Raw genomic sequence first — 11,403 nt, forward strand, 5'->3', positions numbered from 1 at the left:
ATGACCAACCTAGATAGCATATTCAAAAGCAGAGACATTACTTTGTCAACAAAGGTCCATCTAGTCAAGGCTATGGTTTTTCCTGTGCTCATGTATGGATGTGAGAGTTGGACTGTGAAGAAGGCTGAGCACCGAAAATTGATGCTTTTGAACTGTGGTGTTGGAGAAGACTCTTGCGAGTCCCTTGGACTGCAAAGAGATCCAACCAGTCCATTCTGAAGGAGATGTGGTATTTCTTTGGAAGCAATGATGCTGAAGTTGAAACTCCAGTACTTTGGCCACCTCATGTGAAGAGTTGACTCATTGGAAAAGACTCTGATGCTTGGAGGGATTGGGGGCTGTGGAGAAGGGGACGACAGTGGATGAAATGGCTGGTTGGCATCCTTGAGTCATTGGATATGAATCTTAGTGAGCTCTGGGGGTTGGTGATGGACAGGGAAGCCTGGCGTGCTGTGATTCATTGGGTCACAAAGAGTTGGACATGACTGAGTGACTGAACTGAACTGATTACTTAACTTATATGCAGAATACATCATGAGAAATGCCCAACTGGATGAAGCACAAACTGCAATCAAGATTTCCGAGAGAAATATCACAAATCTCAGATATGCAGATGACACCACCCTCATGGCAGAAAGTGAAGAGGAACTAAAGACCTTCTTGATGAAAGTGAAAGAGAAGAGTGAAACATCTGGCTTAAACTCCCCATTCAGAAAATGAATATCATGGCATTTGGTCCAGTCACTTTATGGCAAATAGATGGGGAGATAATGGAAGCAGTGATAAACTTTATTTTAGGGGGCTCCAAAATCACTGCAGATGATGACTGCAGCTATGAAAATAAAAGATGCTTGCCTGTTTGAAAAAAACCTATAACAAACCTAGACAGCATTTGTAAAAGCAGAGACATTACTTTGCTAAAATAGTTCAGCATAATCAAAGCTATGATTTCTCCAGTTGTCATGTATGGAAGTGACATTTGCACCATAAGGAGTGGTGAGCGATGAAGAATTAATGGTTTTGTACTGTTATGTTGGACAAGACTCTTGAGAGTCCCTTGGATTGCAAGATAATCCATCCAGTCAATACTAAAGGAAATCAATCCTGAATATTAATTGTAAGCACTGAATCTGAACCTGAAGCTCCAATATTTTGGCCAACTGTTGTAAAGAACAGACTCATTAGGAAAGACCGTGTTTCTGGGAAAGATTGAAGGCAGGAGGAGAAGAGGACAACAGAGGATGAGATGGTTGGATGGCATCACTGATTTGATGGACATGGGTTTGAGCAAGTTTCTGGAGTTTGTGAAGGACAGGGAGGCCTGGTGTGCTGCAGTCCATGGGGTTGCAAAGAGTCGGACATGACTGAACAATTGAACTGAATTGAACATACTCTACAGCAAATACTATTTGTAATTGACATGTTTCTTCAGCAAGACTGGGGCTCCCTAAAGCCCCAACACTTATCCCTAAAAAGTCTGCACCCATGGAGAGAAGTTAGTGCCTAGCATTCACAAGGCATTCAGTGAGTTCTGATTGCAGAGGGACCTCCATTTTGGTAGACATAGAGGAGCAAAGGACACATTTTCCTCCTGTCTCAAATAACTCCAAAATAGACAAGATAAATGAAAGAGTAGTTTTTAATATCAAACATCTGGCAGCAGAGAATGGATTCGTGGTGGTAGTGGGGATGCAGCGAGCAAGGTGAGTTCTACAATTGCCCCAACTCTAGAAATAGTTTCCAACACATACATTGAGGGGGTATATAGGCAGAGACAACAGTCTCCCCAAGAATAGAAATTTGAGACTCTATGTAGTTAAGAGTTCACAGGAGAAAGCTACACAGATAGAACTGTGCAAAGGTAAAGATGATAGCCCTCCAGTTTTTAGTGGAGAGTTGATAGTACTGGTCAGAATTATAGGGAACAACCCTTGAGCCTCGAATTGAGCCAAGTCTAATTGTGTCCTCACCCACCAGAGTGGAAATTATTCAAAATTCCCATGATATCAGTAGGGCCTAGAAGACAATACTGCCTTGCTACTGGGGAGTAATAAACCTGGTCTGAAGTCTGGTCTCATCTCAGCTTAAAAAGCTGAATAGCAAGCCTTCAAAAAGTACATCTGTTTCCAAGAAATTAACCGTGTTTGCAAACAGTGCCAGGAATAATTTATAATAATTAAAAAAATCCAGCATCCAAAGGGTAAAAATGACCACATTCAACATCCAATTTAAAATTTCCATATAATTGTGAAAGTATTTGTCCTAGATTCTTCACAATGTTGTAATTTTCCTCTAAGATTTATAAATTTAAAAAGAAAAAAAATTCCAGATGTGCAAAGAAACAAGAAAATATCCCAAATGAGGAGAAAATCAATTGGTAAAAACACGCTCAATCACTACAAACAAATCTGGATGATACTTGTTAAGTCTTCACATACACCAGTGAGAAATTGTTTCCTCCTCTTTTGCACTTCTGGCTCTTTTCAACCAACCATGCCTCTTGTGTCACATCCTGGAATCTTGGTTCTCTGTCACTTGCAGTGATGTCCTAGTTCCATCAATATATTGTAAAGTAATTAGCCTCATATTAAGATGAATAAATTTAAAAAGAAAAAAAATTCTGGATATGCAAAGATGCAAGAAAATATACATAATGATGGAAAAATCAACTAGTAAAAACATAGTTAAAAATACACATTACATAATTAACAGAGAAGGACATTAAAATGCTTACTTCAACAATAATCCTCATAGACATGAAGCTTGAAGATTATTGAGTATGTTAAATAGAGACATGGAAAATAGTAATGGAAAGAATGTGGGAAAAATTAATTGTCCATCACAGAACTTTGAAACAACTTTAAGAATACTAAAATATATGTAGATGGAATCCAACAGGAGGTTAGAAACAGGAGAATAGAGAAAATAACTTAATTACTGGCTGAAATATTTCCAGATATGATGAAAACTTTAAACCCATAAACACAGAAGCTCAATTAACTCAAGGACAAGAAGTATGACAACTATACAAAGACACGTCAAAATTCATTGCTTAAAACAATCAACCAAAGAAATGTAATCAGAAGCAAAAACAGACACAGCAGAACAAAAAATGGGAATGACAGCAGATTAGGCATATGAAACAATGTTAGCCAGAGGACACTGACACCACATCTTAAAGTGCTGAGAGTAATATAATTGACTCAGAATTCTATACCCAATAAAAATACATATCAAAAACAAGATAACATACTCTCTCAGATGTACAACTACCAGACTGCATCACCACCAACAGACCAATGTAATAAATGTTTTATAAAAGGTCTCAAGTCAAAAGGAATTTAAAAGGAAGGGGAAATCTGGTTAACAGGGGGAAGGAACAGTAGCCCAAATGATCAACATGTAATATATATGAAAAGGTAATTATAATGACTTTCCCAGTGGTCCAGTGGTTAAGGATATGTCTTGCAATGCAGAGGATGCAGCTTTGTTTCTTTGCCAGAGAACTCAAATCTCACATGCCACTGAGCAACTAGGCCTGCATGTCTCAAATAGAGTTTACACACTGCAAGAACTGAGCTTGCCCTCCTCAAATAGAGAGTCCCTACTAAAAGGAAGATCCTGCATGCCACACTAAGACCCAACACAGCCAAAGAAATGATAAATAAATATATAATTTAATATTTATTAATAATTATCATAATTAATAATGATAGACTGGAAAGTTAACGATGCATACCATGGATCATAAGACTACTTAAAAAAGTTACAGTTAATAAAGTGACAAAGTCTATAAAAGGGAATCATAAAAACTACTCAGTCACAAAGAAGTCAGGGATAAAAAGAGACATGGGAAGAAAGAACATGGGACAAACTGAAGATAAAGAGCAAGATGATAGAATTAAACCCAACTAGAGTTAACCCCTCAGATGTGAACCCAGATTGAAGATATACTGCAGGCCCCAGATGACAGCAGATGCCCATACACTGCACTCTGCTGCTGAAACAGAGCCTACCAGGCTCCAGGGAGCCATGTGCCTGGGCACAGAATAGCACCGGTAGTTTATGTGGAACAGTAAATTAGAAGCCTTCATTCATATGAAGTACATACTCTGTTTCTAAATAAATTTCATTAGAAATCAATGTTCACTGGACAGAAGAAAAATAAGGGGCTAGCATAGTGCAGACCTTCCCTCAGTTACTACTCGAATTTTTTCCAGGAAGGAGAAGATAAATTGACAGGACTTACATCTCTTCAATACTAGATATACTTGACCTGGGGCACATGTTCAATTTTCATGGTTCATTCTCCTCTCTTTGCTCATACGGAGCAACAGAGACTGCTCCTCTAAACCAAAGTTCAATCACTACAAACAAATCCAGATGATATTTGCCGAGTCTTTCACATAAACCAGTGAAAATTTGTTTCCTCTTAATTTGCACTCCTGGCTCTTCTCAACCAACCATGGCGCTTGAGCTACGTCCTGGAATCCTGGTCCTTTGTCACTTGCAGCGATGTTCCCACACACCAGGCCTCGGTTATGCTCAATGGAATTCCTATTCAGAGTGGCCATAATACATGCAAGAATGGAAACAACAGGCAGCTCCTTACGCTCCTCTCTTGTTCATTCACTACATACATTCACTGAACAGTTGTGTAGCAAGTCTATTACAAACAAAACTTCAAGTTGAAAACTTTCAAACATGTAAAACTGCATTTTAATGTGCAATCACATTAGTTAGTTCACAGATCTGACACACATTGTTGTGGGCACATCCCAGACAAGTGGGTGTGCTTTTGTGTACTTTACTGTACAGAACTGTATGGAGTACAATAAGTGTTAGTCGCTCAGTTGGGCCTGACTCTTTGCAACCCCATAGACTGTAGCCCACCAGGCTCCACTGTCCATGAGATTTTTCCAGCAAGGATACTGGAGTGCATTGCCATTTCCTTCTAGAGGGGATCTTCCAAATCAAGGGTTTGACCCCGGGTCTCCTGCACTGCAGACAGATTATTACTGACTGAGCTACAAGGGAAGATGACAGAGTACAATAGTACAGTATTTTTATTTCAAGCCTACGATGTCTGAAAGGAAGCACAAATGCAGTGGTAATATAAATGATACTACTATTCTATTTTTAAAAGTGTGCTTAGTTGCTCAGCTGTGTTCAACTTTGGCAACATATGGACTGTAGTCAGCTAGCCTCCTCTTGCCATGGGGATTCTCCAGAGAAGAACGGGAATGGGTTGCCATGCCCTATCCTGGTACTGCAGGATGAAAAATGTTTATTTTATTGTTTCTGTTTGTTTTTTATGTATTATTTGCATGAAAAGTATCATAAAGCCATGAAACTACAGTAACATATAGCCATTTGTCTTAGTTGGCTGTCTAAGTAACTTTGCTGGACTTATGAAGAAATTGGGATTTTTGAACACCCTTTTGAAATGTAACTTGTTCATACACAGGGGACTTTCTGTCCTGCTAAGACCTGTGGATCCAAAAGTGAGCACATCCCCTCCAGGTCCAAGGAAGTCAGATTCTTGGTTGGGATTTTAGAGGAAACGTTAGATCTCCATAATTCTAGCCATATCAGCCCTTCAAAAGGCCTTGATCAGGAGAAACTAATATTAAAGTAGAAATAGTCATTGTGTTTCTACACACTTCTAGAAAGTGTGGCTAACTCCTCAGTACTGGATCTTGTAATGCTGGTGACTGGGTGGTGAAGTGATGTGAACAGAAGTAAGGAAGGTGAGACAGGTAGGTCAGAATGTGAGGTAACAAAGACAAGGTATTTAGAAGCTGAAGAATTGAGAAAGATTTGGGACCTGAGTTGGAAAAGCATTTTTCAAAAAAAATTGGCTCCTGCGGTATGTATAATCCTTACTTCAGTCCTTAGATGTTTTCTACTGAGAGGTCTGGCTTTTTTTCTGGAGCACAGTTCAAGTCCATCTAGCTGTTTCTCATTGCTGTTCCTTCCTCCTGGCTCCCACACTGTGCCCAGCCATTCAGCCTAATCCATTCAGAAAAGGTTCGTTCTTTAAGGCAGGTGACGCAGGCTACCTACAAAATGATCTAATCTCTGCTTCTCTTTCAAAACTGAAAATAGTTTGTTATATAGCCATGAGCCCAGTAGCTACAGGACTGCATTTCCTGCCCACCCGTGCTCTTAGTCATGACAGGTGACTTAGAGATACAAGCAGATCTGTAAGAGGGATTTCTTGGAAGACTGCTTTCAAGGAGCTGATTTAGCTGAGAGATGGTACTCTTCCCTTCCCCACCTACTTCCTAACTGTTGTGTGGATTTTAGTTGTGATGGCTGGAAGTCCTGCAGTTGTATTGGACAATCATGTAACCTTGGAGACGGATACCACCCAAGCTCTCACTGGCCCACCTCCAGCTTTGTTTCAGTGGGAGAGAAAAATCAATTTCATTTTGCTAAAGTTATGGTTGTTTTAGTATTTTGCAATGTGCATCCAAACTAATCTGGGTACTACTATGTGTTTAATGTGATATAGCCTTATTATTTTGTTGGGTTTAGTGAATATATTTATGTTACATTTCTCTTATTTTTTTTATTTAATAAATTGATTCACCAACCACAGGTATTCCTAAATTGTATAACTGCAAAATTATTATTATAAGCATACTTTCCTATAAATTTTGTGTTTTTATACATTCTTATCTTCTTTCCTTTCTTGTTTTCTCCATATTTGTACAGCCTGGGCCATTTCTACTCTTATAACCTCATCCATATCCATATCTTCAGGCCAAAGCAGGCTGAAAGCTGTGTGGGGAGAACCAAAGAACAAATTACAGGGACATGAATGAAGAGTGGTGGCCCTTGTTACTCATCATGAATGTTCTATAGTAGGACCACATTCCCCTGCTCTTCTGTGGACCCACCACCCCCAGGTTTGCAATGACCATGGAAGATGCTTCAGCCTGTGGAATTTGAGTAGAGGTGATATGTCACTTCTAAATGGAAGTATTATTTTCTGTCCCACTAGCTGGAATGCAGATGTAATGACAGGGGCTGGAACTGCCAAATTAGACCAGAGTTAAATAGCATAGGTGAAAGATGTAAAAAGAAAGAGGTGGGTCCTCATTTCTGTGGAGAGACCTACACTAATATTTTATGAAATAGAATTGAAATTGTACTGTATTTAAGACTATGTTATTTAAGGTTCAATTACAGTAGTTGAACCTGTAACCTAACACTCATAATAGAATAATTGATCTTTTGTTAGCCTTGTCTTGACATTAGAGTCTGATATAATGAGACAAGATCTACTGACATATACTTACAAGTGAGTCAAGTGACAGCCCTGCACTCTGGAAGCTGTGGCCTAGTGTGGGCTTCAGAAACTCAAGCAAGAACAAAGCAACATGGTGGGGACAGCTTCAAGATGCTGTAGGAACACTTGGAAGGGGAAACTAAATCACTCCTGGTTCCAGGAGGTTGCTGAATTAGTGACAATCTTCTATTGGTCTCCTTAAAAATAGGCCATAATGTCAAGTTTCATGTAAAAGTGATGTATTTCAAATTCCTTCCAGAGTGTTTTCCCTTTTGATCCAGTGCTTAAGATATGTGTTTGAGACCTGGCTTGGGAAGATTTAAAATGCCCCAGGGCAACTAAACTGGTGGGCCACAACTACTGAGACTGAGTGCCCTAGAGCCTGTGCTCTGCATCAAGAGAAACACAGGATTGAAAAGCCAGTGTACTGCACTTACAGAGTAGCCCCAGCTCACTGCAAATAGAGAAGTCCTGAGCAGTAATGAAGACCTAGTACAGCCAAATTTTATTATTTTTTTTAATTATGGGGAAATTAACAATAACACAAGAATTGTGGGAGACTTTAATATCCAAATCACACCTATGGATAGATCAACTAAATAGAGAAATAACTAGGAAACACAAACTTTAAATGATACAATAGCCCTGCTGCTGCTGCTGCTAAGTCGCTTTAGTCGTGTCCGACTCTATGCGACCCCATAGATGACAGCCCACCAGGCTCCCCCGTCCCTGGGATTCTCCAAGGCAAGAACACTGGAGTGGGTTGCCATTTCCGTCGCCAATGCATGAAAGTGAAAAGTGAAAGTGAAGTCACTCAGTCGTGTCTGACTCTTAGCGACCCCAAGTCACTTCAGTCATGTCCAACTCTGTGCGACCCCATAGACGACAGCCCACCAGGCTCCCACGTCCCTGGGATTCTCCAGGCAAGAACACTGGAGTGGGTTGCCATTTCCTTCTCCAATGCATGAAAACAAAAATTGAAAGTGAAGTTGCTCAGTCGTGTCTGACTCTGTGCGACCCTGTAGACTGCCACCTACCAGGCTCCTCCATCCATGGGATTTTCCAAGCAAGAGTACTGGAGTGGGATGCCATTGCCTTCTCCAACAATAGCCCAATTAGACCTAATTGATATCTATAGGACATTTCACCCCAAAACAATGAATTTCACCATTTTTGGAGGTGCACATAGAATATTCTCCAGAATAGATCACATCCTGGGCCATAAGTCTAGCCTTGGCAAATTCAAAATAATTGAAATAATTCCAAGCATCTTTTCTGGCCACAATGAAGTAAGATTAAATGTCAATTACAGGAGAAAAACTATTAAAAATTCCAACATATGTAGGCTGAATGACACGCTGCTGAATAGCCAACAATCCACAGAAGAAATAAAAAAGGAAATTAAAATATGCATAGAAATGAATAAAAGTGAAAACACAACAACCCCAAAACTATGGGACACTTTAAAAGCAGTGTTAAGGGGAAGGTTCATAGCAATACAGGCTTATCTCAAGAAACAAGAAAAAAGTCAAATAAATAAACTAACTCTACACCTAAAGCAACTAGAAAAGGAAGAAATGAAGAAGCTCAGGGTTAGTAGAAAGAAAGAAAACTTAAAAATTAGGGCATAAATAAATGCAAAAGAAACAAAAGAGACCATAAGAAAAATCAGCAAAGCCAAAAGTTGGTTCTTTGAGAGGATAAATAAAATTGACAAACCATTAGTCAGACTCATAAAGAAACAAAGACAGAAGAATCAAATCAACAAAATTAGAAATGAAAATGGAGAGATCAGAACAGACAACACAGAAATACAAAAGATCATTAAAGACTACTCTCAGCAGCTATATGCCAATAAAATGGACAACTTGGAAGAAATGGACAAATTCTTCTAAAAATAACTTTCCAAAACTGAACAAGGAAGAAATAGCATATTTTAGCAGACCCATCACAAGCATGGAAATTGAAACTGTAATCATAAATCTTCCAGCAAACAAAAGCCCAGGACCAGATGGCTTCACAGCTGAATTCTACCAAAAATTTAGGGAAGAGCTAACACCTATCCTACTCAAAGTCTTCCAGAAAATTGCAGATGAAGACAAACTACCAAACTCATTCAATGAGGCCACCATCACACTAATACCAAAACCAAACAAAGATGCCATATATAGGCCAATATCACTGATGAACATAGATGCAAAATCCTTAACAAAATTCTAGCGAACAGAATGCAACAACATATTAAAAAGATCATACATCATGACGAAGTGGGCTTTATCCCAGGGATGCAAGGATTCTTCAATATCGATAAATCAATCAACATAATATACCACATTAACAAATTGAAAGATAAGAACCATATGATTATCTCAATAGATACAGAGAAAGCCTTTCAAAAAATTCAACATCCATTTATGATAAAACCCTCCAGAAAGCAGGAATAGAAGGAACATACCTCAACATAATAAAAGCTATATATGACAAGCCCACAAAAAACATTATCCTCAATGGTGAAACATTGAAAGCATTTCCACTAAAGTCAGGAATAAGACAAGTGTGCCCCCTCTAATCATTACTATTCAACATAGTTTAAGAAGTTTTGGCCACATGAATCAGAGCAGAAAAAGAAATAAAATCAATCCAGACTGGAAAAGAAGTAAAACTCTCACTGTTTGCAGAAGACGTGATCCTCTACATAGAAAACCCTAAAGACACCACCAGAAAATTGCCAGAGCTAATCAATGCATATAGTAAAGTTGTAGGATATAAAATCAACACACACAAATCCCTTTCATTCCTATACACTAATAATGAGAAAATAGAAAAGAAATTAAGAAAACAATTCCCTTCACCATTGCAATGAAAATAATAAGATACATAGGAATATATCTACCTAAAGAAACAAAAGACTTATATATATAAAAGTATAAAACACTGGTGATACAAATCAAAGAGGACAATAATAGATGAAAAAATATACCATGTTCATGGATAAGAAGAATCAATATAGTGGAATTGAGTATACTACCCAAAGGAATCTATAGATTCAGTGCAATCCCTATCAAGCTACCAATGGTATTTTTCACAGAGCTAGAACAAATAATTTCACAATTTGTATGAAAATACAAAACACCTGGAATAGCCAAAGCAATCTTAAGAAAGAAGCATGTAACTGGAGGAACAACCTGCCTGACTTCAGGCTATACTACAAAGCTACAGTCATCAAGACTGTATAGTACTGGCACAAAGACAGAAATGTAGATCAGTGAAACAAAATAGAAAGCCCAGAGATAAATCCATGCACCTATGGACACCTTATCTTAGGCAAAGGAGGCAAGAATACACAATGGAGAAAAGACAATCTATTTAGCAAGTGTTGCTGGCAAAACTGGTCAACCACTTGTAAAAGATTGAGACTAGAACACATTCTAATGCCATACACAAAAATAAACTCAAAATGGATTAAAGATCCAAATATAAGACCAGAAACTATAAAACTCCTATAGGAAAACATAGGCAAAACACTCTCCGACATAAATCACAGCAGGATCCTCTGTGACCCAACTCCTAGAGTATTGGAAATAAAAGCAAAAATCAACAAGTTGGACTTAATTAAACTTAAAAGCTTTTGCATAATGAAGAAAACTATAAGCAAGGTGAAAAGACAGCCTTCAGAATGGGAGAAAAGGATTGCAAATGAAGCAACTGACAAAGAATTAATCTTAAAAATATATAAACAACTCCTGCAGCTCAATTCCAGAAAAATAAACAACCCAATCAAAAAATGGGCCAAAGAACTAAAAATAATTTATCCCAAGAAGACATACAGATGGCTAACAAACACATGAGAAGTTGCTCAACATCACTCATTATCAGGGAAATGCAAATCAAAACCACAATGAGGTACCATTTCATGCTAGTCAGAATGGCTGCTATCCAAAAGTCTACAAACAATAAATGCTGGAGAGGGTGTGGAGAAAAGGGCACCCTCATACACCATTGGTGGGAATGCAAACTAGTACAATCACTCTGGAGAACAGTATGCAGCTTCCTTAAAAACCTGGAAATAGAACTGCCTTATGACCCAGCAATCCCACTGCTGGGCA

Source organism: Bubalus kerabau, chromosome 5 (assembly GCF_029407905.1).
Source record: "Bubalus kerabau isolate K-KA32 ecotype Philippines breed swamp buffalo chromosome 5, PCC_UOA_SB_1v2, whole genome shotgun sequence".
Classification (NCBI taxonomy): domain Eukaryota; kingdom Metazoa; phylum Chordata; class Mammalia; order Artiodactyla; family Bovidae; genus Bubalus; species Bubalus kerabau.